We start from the raw sequence: 12,230 nt of genomic DNA on the forward strand, positions 1-12,230 counted from the left end.
AGAACCCCCCCCCAAAAAAAAAAAACAACAACCGGCAGGGCAAGCTAGGAAAACCAAAGAAGGCGGAAGGGTCGCCGCCAGAACAGGACCCGAACCAAGGGGCACGAACAACTGCAATAGACCGAGACAAAGAAGCACATCACAGGACACAGGCTGACCAACGCCTAAGAACACACGCAGAACATCCCTGCTGCAGAGGAGGCAGGAAGAAAGAGCAGAAGCACAAAAAACCCCAGGAGAACAACCAGGGGTGGACAATCAGGCAGGGACAAAAACCCCACGCAATCCCCAGGCACAAAATGGCAGCAAAGGGCCACTCCACAACCGGACACAGGAACAAGGACACGCCACCGTGAAACACGGTACCAATGCACACGTGCAGCAGCAGCAACAGGCACCACTGCAACATGCAATATGTAAATAGCAACTCCCCTCTGCAAAGGCAGAGAACGGAGCAGGCAGACCCCAGACAGGGCCAACGGAGACAACAAAACCCTGCAGGCCCAGAAACCTGCACCAGGCGACCGACGGCGGAGAAACCCCGCTCGATACCTGCTGGATGAGGTACTGGGAGCTCTTTTACACCTGAAGCCCAGCCCAAGGTCAGGCCAGACCGGCCAGAGGATGGCCCACCAGGCAGCTGCTAGGAGCAGTCCACCGGCCCACATACCCCCACAACCAGGACGGGCCGGAACTGCCATACGAAAACAGGCCAGTGCGCCCTGGAAGTCCACGGACGAACCAGCAAGAAGGCTTATGCTCGCAAGTAGGTCGTGTAACAAGCACAGACCATTGATGGTAATACAGTGTTCCCCAAAAGTGCCAATAGCACCACTGCACTCCACTGGTACTATCCCGCAAGTTCTACCAGATAGGCGGGACCCAAGAGCCAGAGCTCAAATCCTGCAAGCACAGCCAGGAGCCTCACCAGGTGAGTACAGAACCAGCCCTACAACCCCCACACCTCACAACATTAAAAAAGGAGGGTCCCCTGAATGACTCCAGCATGGGTTGGACATGCACATGAGGGGGACAGGAAGGGGTGATAAAGGGACAGTCACTGGTGTGCGAACGGTCTCAGTCGTACAAAAATATACCTAAATAAAGACAGGTATATAAACACCGCCGCATCCAGCGCCCGGCCAAAAGATGCCAGACCGCAGAAACTCACCTGGCGAATGGTGGCACGAACTTGACACGACTCAACCGTGCCCAGAAGAACTTGGGAGCACCGCCAGGTGAAGACGCCAGAGCCGGACCCTGCCGGACCCGCAGGAGAACAGGGAGAGGCGAAGGAGGTGGTCCACACCCAAGACACAGGGAAAACCGCGGTGTCCTCCCCACAACTGGGAACCAGGACACCCCCGGCGCGAAGGGGCACATACCGCAGCCAGGGAGAAGAACGAGAGGCGAAGCACTGTAGCAAAAAAGGGCGCAAAACCCCAGCACTGAAACACCGCCTAGACCAAAACAAACTCCACGGCGCATGCGCATAACACGCTGGCCGAACCGCACACCCTCCCTGCGGGAAGGCGCCAGCCAGGACTACTGCACGAGAAAAGGAGCCAAAAGAGGAAGCAGGAACAATAAAACCGGCCAAAGAAGCAAAGAGCCCAAAAAGGAACCCAACCGGGCGACAAGTAGCCCAACCGGGCGACAAGTAGCCCAACCGGGCGACAAGTAGCCCAACCGGGCGACAAGTAGCCCAACCGGGCGACAAGTAGCCCAACCGGGCGACAAGTAGCCCAACAGGGCGACAAGTAGCCCAACAGGGCGACAAGTAGCCCAACAGGGCGACAAGTAGCCCAACAGGGCGACAAGTAGCCCAACAGGGCGACAAGTAGCCCAACAGGGCGACAAGTAGCCCAACAGGGCGACAAGTAGCCCAACAGGGCGACAAGTAGCCCAACAGGGCGACAAGTAGCCCAACAGGGCGACAAGTAGCCCAACAGGGCGACAAGTAGCCCAACAGGGCGACAAGTACGAGGAGCCGACAGACGTTCCAATAATGCGGGAAGTAGCGAAAAACCTTCCCGTACCCTCGAGAACACAGAAACCAACACTAGTCCCGAAGGCACACGAAGGCGCAGGCGCACCCGAGATCAGAAGTCACGCAGGACCCCATCGAACGGGGAAACATGACAAAAACACCGCCCCAAAAAGGGGGGGAGGAAACATCCACCCACAGGACGGAACCAACCGACTCAAAGGCCAAGGAACCGAGCCCGGGGAGGGGCCGACGTCCAACAGCACGTACGGCGAGTGGGGAGGAAAGACCCCACTCCGCGTAACCACAAGCCCCGCCTAGAAAGGGAAAAAACCCCCACGGGGTCTAACGGGGCCAAGGCCCCCCCAAGTCAGCCCCTCCCCAGCCCCGGAAACCTACACGACAGGCCCCGGGGCCGAGCCGTTCCCCCAAAGCCCCGGCCGTACCAGAAAACCGGGGCAGCCGTGAAAACACTAAGGAAGGGAGCCCACTGGCAGACTCATACAACACGGCTGGAGGAACAGGCCCAAATGCCCCCGTCACTACCCCGGAAGGGGAATTCCCCGAGACTGCCCGATTCTCAACACCACCAAAAACCCCGCCCCGAACCTACAGACGGTAAGGAACCGGATGCAGGCAGGAAGGGTGAACCAGGGGAAAGACAAGGGGGCGTGGATGGAACCGAAGCAACCAACACCCCCAAGTCCCAAAACGAACTACAATGGGGCAGCCCCGGGGCTCCCGGGGAGGAAACCACGAGAACGTTGCCACCACCAAGGCTCAAGTGCAACGCCCCTGCTGCCCGCACCCGCTTTGTTAGCACAACTGGGTAACCGAGCCACAACGAGCAACCAAACTCGCAGGACTCCGGGTCGAAGGTGTCACCGACCCCACAGGCAGCAGACGGAGGCAAAACAGAGTCACCTAGAGACAAAAGGTGAGAGCAACCCTCAAACTCGCTGGAAGCGAGGGGGGGACTCTGGGGTCACATCCATCGGACCCGCGCGCCCCCAGGGGTTTCCCAGGGTCCCGAGCGTTTACTTTAAGAGGACTCGCACTCAGGTAATCCCAGGCAGGGTACTGCTAACCGGCACCCAAAGCTACCAAACAACTTTCTAAGAGCTGAACCCCCGGGACGTGTACACTCACAGGGACCTAGCAGGGGGTACCACCAGAAAATACTCAGAACACAAGGGACACAAGGGGCAAGAATGAAGGCAGACCCCCCCACCAGGTAGATAAACAAAAAGAAAAAGAAAACCCCCGCAAGAGGACAGCGTACCCAAGCGGAACAGAGCCGGCCGCTATGATTGGTAAAGACAAGCTGCACAGTACCCCGCGCCCCACCAGTGCAAACACTGCCCCTTACTCTAAGGCGAACAAGGGAGACAGAACACCCGAGCACACAAAGAGCGGCCGAAAACCAAGCAGTAAACGGCCAAGCAGGGGCAGGACCCAAGGAACTTGTGGAAGGTGGCCCCAAGCCCCAAGGGCAGTACTTACAGGGCACCTAGGGAAGGGAACCCTAGGCGCATGCAGCCCGAGTACTGAAGAATCACTCCCGGCTCACGCACCACCTAGAAAACAGACACCACACTCTAGGTACAGTGCTGAAACAACCACTGGAGCCGGAGCACATAACCATTGCCTATAGCATCAGCCGAAGAACTGATGGGTGGATAGCCGGCGAAGGAGGTCTGGGGCTCCCCCTTCCCCCTCCCGGGGAGGGGGGAGCTGCGCAGACAGCGGCGCGGTGACGTATGACGTCATACTAGTTTCCTTGTTTTCTGTTGAAGAGTTCTATCCACTAGTTCGGCTTAGGTAGCAATTTTCACCAGAATAGGGGTTTGTTTTGGAATGCTTACCTTTCTGGATGCTTGACCCGGTCGATGGCAGACATAGAATGCTTCCAACCACACGGGGGTTTCTATAGGCCATTGCTCCCCTTGCCTCTCTGAGGGGGCCAGGTTCTGGCTCGTGGTCCCCGGTAGGCCCTAGAACTCCATACACATGACTGATGCCAAAGTCTGACATTAGCATATCAGCCAGTAAAGCTCCGGGGAGCCGACGGGGCTCCCCCCAGAAAAGAAGCGTTGACAAAGCAGTTGCCAGACGAGGTCTGCTTTGCCTGAGCTGTCAGGCGGGGTGTTGCCACAAAGATATTATTACCTAATTATTTCAATGTCTCTGATTAATTTTTTCTTTGTTGTTTTGCAGTAATATTATTCAATAGTGTGTATTGTGATATATTTATATAATAAAATGTGTGAACCATCGCTATACTCAAAATTATGGTGTGCATATTAGTGATTCAATTATTATGTTCATAAAACAATAAACAAATAGTTTTGCTGTTATTATACAATATACACAGGTTATATAAAGGTATCTGCATGTTTTACTCACCATAACGAACCACTAAGTTGGTATTGTGAGTCAAAATGCAACGAGGAGTGACCGCCACACACCAGCCAGCCACTCGCTGGCACTCCCTCCCTCAACAACACCTTACTTGCCCACATTCTCCTCCCACAATACTGTTTTTGCCTTTATTCACTATACACAGACTTTATATATAAGTATTTACATGTTTTGTTCACCAAAACTGTACATCTAAGCATGTATGATGAGTAAAGACAATAAGACATAGCTACTCACACAGTCAGCTGGTGGTGGCCGCCTTCACTGGTTTGAGGCCAGATGCACTAATATTTCTCCTCCAACAATACTGTTTGTGGTGTTATTACACTATATACACACATTATATATAAGTATCTACATGTTTTATTCAGCATACCTGTACAATTAAGCTGGTATGGTGCCCAAAGACCATAGTGGCCACCAGTAAACAAGACATGTCTTGTAGACGACGCACCTCCCTCACCAAAATGGTGACCCCAACATACTTCTATTGCTGTTATTACACGCTATACACACGTTACATATAAGTATCTACATTTGTGTTCACCATAGTGAACCACTAAGCTGGTGTGGTAAGTCCAGTCAACAAAAAGTGGCCACACACAGTCAGAAGACGAAGCCACAACCCTCCCTCAACATTACTCCTCCCACCATGGAGCGCTATATGTCACCACAATCCTGCTATTATCAGAATCCTGGTAAGTTTGATTACAGTCAGGGGGGTCTTCTGTAATACTATCATCGCTAAATAATAGCATGAACATATATATTTTGACATTTTTAGGCGATGCTGTGGTCACAAGCTGAACAGTGGTTCTGTGAACTCATGCTGCATGTGTCAGCCTTGGTGGCTCGCCCTGTACTGAAGCTCTAACACCCAGGAATGTTGGCCAGGATTTTTTTTCTAGGTGGTGTCTGTCAACTAACGGTCGTAGCTGCACTATAGCTGCCCCCTATCCTATGCAGGGTGTTTAAATTAAGGAACTAAACACTAAAACAGCTATTAATGTATAATGTTAAACAAAGAAAAATAATTTATTTGCATCGTCGGAGGCGTCCGAGAATCTGCGAGAAGCAGCGCGACCCCACCATGTGGTGTTCCCATTATTCAAACGAGCGCTCGCCTAACAAGACGAATTGTCGGCAATCGGGGTGTTCGTTAACCAAATTGCGCGCCATTTGAGGCGGTCGTCACTCGAGGTTCTACTGTAATGGATTTATAAGTGTTTCAGGTTCTCCAAACAACAGGGATCAACAAAAACTCCATGATTTGCTCATCATCAGCTCTACTGAACTGCCTGAAGAACAAGAATGTGAGAACTACTCAGGTGTAGCTCATCAACTGATTAGATCAGAGATAAACTTTAATGATACTATTAAATCTATCAGAATAGATAAAAACAATCACTAAAGCACCAGACAGGTAAGCTCACTAAACTAGCTTATCCCAATGATAAGTAAGATCTCATTAAATCAGCTATAAATATAAAACCAACCTAAATATAAAACCAACCTTTATATTAATGAGTGCCTTACCAAGCAGCGTTGATCCTCCTCTACAGACTGCATCATGTTCACAAACAAAACCTAAATCTTATCAAGCAGTGCTGCACCAGGAATGGAACAATCATTGGTAAGAAAGAACAGGCAAAAGACGTGAAATAAAAAGTGTCCAACAATTATTGGCTTTCTTTGTTGATTGTGACAACTGGAAGCCAGCAAACTTCCAATGTCATTGCTGAAACTAACACATGAGTGACCAAGCCTTACCTAGCCTAACCTTATTTAAATTTAGTTTTTTTATATTTTTATATCAATTAATATATGCTTCTTTTTTATATAATTGGCTTCAAATACATGTAATTTACCCTCTTATAACTATTACTACAATGACTTCAATTTTATAAAATGTAATAATATTTTGAATGCTTAATTTGTCTAGTTATCAGATTCTTAGTTTACAATATTTGCAACTTACCCATTTATCTGTTGATCTAACACTTCAATTTCCCAAAATGTTATAAACCTTGAACTCTTAATTTGTCGAATTATCTGAATCTTTAATTCATTACTTTGCGAATTAAAAATTAATAATTTAATTTCTCACTTATATATCTGCCCATTAATATTAGCTACTAGTCTTGTTTGTTGTCTAATATTCCAGTATTGTTAATGGATTCCTAAGCTTTAAGTACATCAGTGTTTCCAGCCCATATGTGTTTGTTTCTATTGCATACCCTTATCCAACTTGTCTTATTACCATATGATATTACTGTATTACAATCTTAAGAGATTACTGAATTTTTAATTTGATTAATTATGTTTCTTTTTTTATTAATTATTTTGAATCTGAATCCATTTGTTTATTCACAATCTTAATCTAATTGTCTAATTCTCACTTTGTTCTCTTTTTTTTTTTTTTGCCTGTGTATTGCCTGTTTATATTGCATATCCTTGCTCATCTTGTATTATTACCATATAATATTCATGTATTACAATATTAATCTAATTCTTAACTTAGCTAATTATTTGTATTCCATTTGATTAATTATTTAAATCTCAATTCGTTTATTCTAGAAATCTTAATTTGATTAATTATCTAATTTCCCACTCTTCTGTTCTTCATTATTTTTACTTTTATATCTGGTAAATTTTATTACTTATATCAGTACAGTATCTGCTAAATGTTATTACTTACATATCTGCTGAATAATATTTGCAATCACTTCACTATTCCTGCATTTTTTTCTTTTCAAATACAGTGCATCATCACTCTTAACGAATTCCCGGATGGTCCAAATGAATTGTATTTGGCACTAAATGTTCAGTGGAACATACAAAAATTAATTTGTGTTGTTCCACTGATGGTGATGACCTAGTCCGGCATGGCAGGGCTGTGAGAGCTGTGTACTGTACACACTCTCCACATCGTTCACTTCAATATCCATATCACTAGTAGCAGACACCTGTGTTAGGTCTTTTTCCAGATTTGGGTTATGAAAATCATTGGCATGCTCATCTTCAAGCAATATTCCTTGTATTCCAACATCAGATGATGTTTTCTTAAAAACATTTCCGACTAGGACTGGGAGCTCGATATGGATGAATACGACATGGTTGCTACCTTGAATATGAGCCTACCCATGACCGTGGGGAATGCTGGGAATATTTTTCAATCTGCCAAACACCTCAGGAATCCATCTTGTACCCAAGTCAACACCGTGTTGGACAGGTGTTTGGGAGCCAGAGTCGCGTGTGCCACTCATTGTTGCTCACTCAGTATTAACCCAGCCAGTAGCCCTAGGACATTCTGGGAATTTTTTCCAAGATGGCTGCCTCTCACTGGAGGTCCTAAGAGTACATTTTGTACCCAACCTACCGCGAGCACATACCACAAATAAAACATACTTTTGTCAGTTGGCACAGTAATTGGCGAATGGCATGTGTCGTTTGGCACAGTGCAGTGGTTAAGGTGTTATGCGCACCCCTGATTGAGCAAAATTATGCGCTATTTGCATTTCAGAGGGTTAATACACTCAACATAACTGGGTAATAACACCATGAAAACCCTTAAACTGCACAACACGTCATATGATGTGTTGAGTAACTTGCTATAAATTGTGCATCATGTCATATGACGTGATGGAATACCACACAAGATTTGAATGGCCAGCAGGGTAGGGGGGCCCCCATACGCTGGCCAGGGGCTATAGTAAACCAGCTGCTATTTTGTAAAAAATATCCAGCTCATGCTACCAATGCGTGGGAGGCCCCAATTACCCAGCGGTCACCATGGCGAACGCATGGCCAAACGCCTCCTGAGCACGCACCACACAATAACTTACTCAAGAGCTAATAACTAGCGAATTATTTTCTGATGGTGAGGAAAGTGATTTTTGATGACCCTGACATTGATAAGGACTACAGACAATTGTCCGATGATAGTAGCACAGACAGTGAATATGTGATACAGTACAGTCTCCTCCCATGGCGAGGCCTACATGCTCACCCGTGCCTCCTCGCCCAGTGTCTACTCCAATTCACCCACGACCACACAGTTCTTGTGCTTATTTAGAGTACGAGGATATTTTGGGCGATGAGTCAGAGGAAGGTGACTCATTTTCTGGTTTTAGTGAAGTGGATTCAGAACATAGTGTTACCATGCCTGTTGCTAGTACCAGTGGTGATTCCAGGCGAGAATTTGTCGTGTCAGCAGCGTCTCGCCCAGCCAAGCGCCGCCGCATGGCACCAAATGAGGAACCAAGACCCTCATGTTCACGTGATTTCACCTCACGTTCACATAGCACCCGTACTTTGCATAGACGGACTTTAGCTCCTGGTCCACGGTGTGCAACGCTTCCTCGCGTGTCGAGCTGCTGTTGCGTCTCGCAGGACAGCAGGTGTCCTTGTGTGGAGTGATGGTGATGATTTTATTCCTCTAATTCCTGCCTTTGACAATAAAGAAGTTGGGATTACAGACCTTTTCCCTGATAATGGTGAGGACATGTGTGAAATGGATTACTTTAGAGCATTTTATGATGAGCCGCTCATGGAATATATTGTACACCAAATGAACCTTCATGCGACTCATCTCATTGGAAAAGAGATAACAGAATATTCACGATTGCAGCGTTGGAAAAACACCACTGTAGGTGAAATATATGTATTTTTGGCAATATGTATGTTGATGAAACATTGTGTCAAACATGCTATCACAGATTATTGGAGCAAAGACCAGACTATTCCAACACCTTTCTTCAGGAAATATATGTCCCGAGACAGGTTTCAGATACTCCTCAGGTGTCTTCATTTTGCAAGTAATGAGGACCGGACAGAGGATGATAGACTTTGGAGAGTCAGGCACTATATGAATGAAGCGATTGGTAAGTTCAGAGATTTCTATGTACCAGCACAGAAGCTGGTGATTGACGATTCCCTTGTGCTTTTCAGAGGACGTGTTGCATTCAAGCAGTATATTCCCTCTAAACGTAACAGATTTGGATTGAAATTCCTTGTTCTTTGTGACTGTGAAACAGGATACGTGTTACACATGATTCTGTATTCTGCTAGTGATGTAGACATTCCCGGTAATGACCAACATGGTTTCTCAGGTAGTGTGGTAAAGTCACTGATGGTACCATGGATGAACAAGGACCACATTTTATACACGGATAACTGCTATACAAGTCCTTTGCAAGCTAAGTTCTTGATTTAAAATAGAACTGGATTGTTTGGTACAGTAAAGCCAAGTAGAAGGGAAATGCCAGTGTTTGACAATAAACTTGAAGTTTGTGACTGTCAGCTAAGAAAAAGTGATCAAATACGTTCAGTTACGTGGAAAGACAAAAGAGAAGTGAACTTGCTGACAACCATTCGTGATGGTACAATGATGAACAGTGGCAAGGTGAACTGAGTAACGCAAGAACCAGTATATAAGCCAGATTGTGTTCTTGACTATAATATCAACATGCGTTTGGTTGATAAATCTGACATGATGGTGGGCACTGTCGAGTGTGTGGAAAACATTGAAGTGGACGAAAAGATTGTTTTTCCGTCTTGTTGACATAAGCATCCTGAACAGCTATAATATGTATCTGGTGAAAACTGGACGTAAACCAAGTTTCCGTTCGTTTGCTTTTACACTTGGGACACAGTTAATAGCAAAGTTTGGCAAAGATGTTTCTGGCATACAAAGACCCATCATGAACCCAGTGTTGCAGCATGCTGCTACACCCAGGCTCGCTCACACGGAGGGCTTTCAAGCACACAGACTAAAACATTTGCCACCAGCTGGAAAGCGTGCAATAGGCCAACGTGATTGCTTAGTTTGTAGAACAATAAAAGAGATCAGAAACGTAAACTTGTGCAAACATGGTGTGAAGTGTGTGCAGTCCCATTGTGTGCTGTCAATTGCTTCTACAACTACCACTCTCTCCAAGAATTCTAAATGTGCAATAATAGTGCAAAAACCTGTAAATAGTGCGTGCTTGTGTGTAAATATAATAATGAACAATGTGAATACATATTATATTTGCATAATGGGAAAATATTTTTGTGTGCATGTGTATACTCAATGTATGCAACATTTATTACCATTGAACATGAAGTAACATTATATGCAACACAATTAGTGAATAATATTTGTGATAAAATATGCCTAGACACTGTAAATAATGCAGCAAAAATAAATTTGTGGCAATTCTGACTGCTTGAAGACTGCGCACAATGCCTCTGGGACGCACCTTGCATGAGCAAGCATGCAGGGTGTGACATCATCGCTCATATTGTCGGCTCATTTATGTCATTTGTATGTACGATTAATTTTTTCTCTCTCTCTTGTGGTCAGGGAACACAAATTAACAGTTTAGGAAGATTTTTTTTTTTTTTTTTGTTATGCGCCTGTGGGTGACAAGGGACAAATAGCCCTTACCAACACAAGGGTTAATACACTCAACATCACTGGGTCATGCCAATATGATTAACACTCACCATCACTGGGTAATGACAATATGATTAACACTCACCATCACTGGGTAATGACAATATGATTAACACTCACCATCACTGGGTAATAACAATATGATTAATACACTCACCATCACTGGGTAATGACTATAATTAATACACTCACCATCACTGGTAAATGACAACGCCAACATTAATACACTAGTTAATGAAAATATCTTGATTAATACACTCACAATCACTGGATATTGACATCAACATGATAAACACACACACTGGTAGTACAGTAAGAATAAAATTGTCCTTACCATCATTAATGGGCAGAAGTTGTGTTTGCTATCGTCCTGGGTAGCTGAGCAGAGACTGGACGCAGTGTTACCTATTAAGGCAAAATAAAACAAATTTAAGGTTTCTATGGCTAAATTTTTCCCACCAAAACATAGTAAATGTTTAGAAAAATTAAATAATTCTTTTTGGTATTATGCTTTGAGCAAAAGTGAGGAGGGTGGGCAGGAGTAAGGAGGGTGGGCAGGAGTAAGGAGGGTGGGCAGGAGTAAGGAAGGTGGGCAGGAATAAGGAGGATGGGATGGAATAAGGAGGGTGGGCAGGAGTAAAGAGGGTGGGCAGGAGTAAGGAGGATGGGCAGGAATAAGGAGGGTGGGCAGGAGTAAAGAGGGTGGGCAGGAATGGGGAAGGGGGTATGGGCAGGTTCTTGACTGCCTCCCCTCCCTCTCTAACAGCCTATGTAATACAAACCATGTGCATGTGCTGGGCAAAAAATATTTGAATAATGTGAAAATTAATATTAAATGTTAAACAAATCTCCAACTTATTGACTTTAGCATCATGAAAGTTTAATCCCAATATTTTCAGAAATGTGTTTTAGACAATTTTTTTTTTAAAGGAGAACATTTTGTTGATAAAAACAGCAGCTTCTATTAACTGGAAATGAGGGATAATGCAGTAATAAAGAGATGCAAGCACTTGTTCAATGTACAAAGAAGAAAAATAGTAGCAAGAAGTGTCCACAAAGTGGATATGCAGCTAATGTCTGTATAGCATTGCTGAGTAATACATAATAATACTAATAATAAAATAATAATGAATTTGTTATCATGCTCTATTTTGTTATAAATCATAAAAATGCATCGCCTAATGTTAATCTGTTACTTTCACTAATGTCCAAAAAACCAGCGTTGAATGTAATGAAATGCCATTTTCTGGGTGAGTCCCGGAGGCTCCCCGGAGCTATCCCAGGCTGATATGCTAATGTCAGACTTTGGCATCAGTCATGTGTATGGAGTTCTTAGGCCTACCGGGGACCACGGCCAGAACCGGGCCCCCTCAGAGAGGCAAG

At 45.3% G+C, this 12,230-nt stretch overlaps 1 long non-coding RNA gene across 1 annotated transcript in view; it reads right to left on the minus strand.

Annotated features, from left to right (window-relative positions):
* Positions 1-12,230, minus strand: part of LOC123765931 (uncharacterized) — a 50,368-nt gene that overhangs the window by 16,125 nt on the left and 22,013 nt on the right. Inside the window, exon 2 of the long non-coding RNA XR_011230719.1 lies at positions 11,182-11,252. This is a non-coding gene — a long non-coding RNA (uncharacterized lncRNA). The remainder of the gene's footprint in view (positions 1-11,181; positions 11,253-12,230) is intronic.

Source organism: Procambarus clarkii, chromosome 37, assembly GCF_040958095.1.
Source record: "Procambarus clarkii isolate CNS0578487 chromosome 37, FALCON_Pclarkii_2.0, whole genome shotgun sequence".
Classification (NCBI taxonomy): domain Eukaryota; kingdom Metazoa; phylum Arthropoda; class Malacostraca; order Decapoda; family Cambaridae; genus Procambarus; species Procambarus clarkii.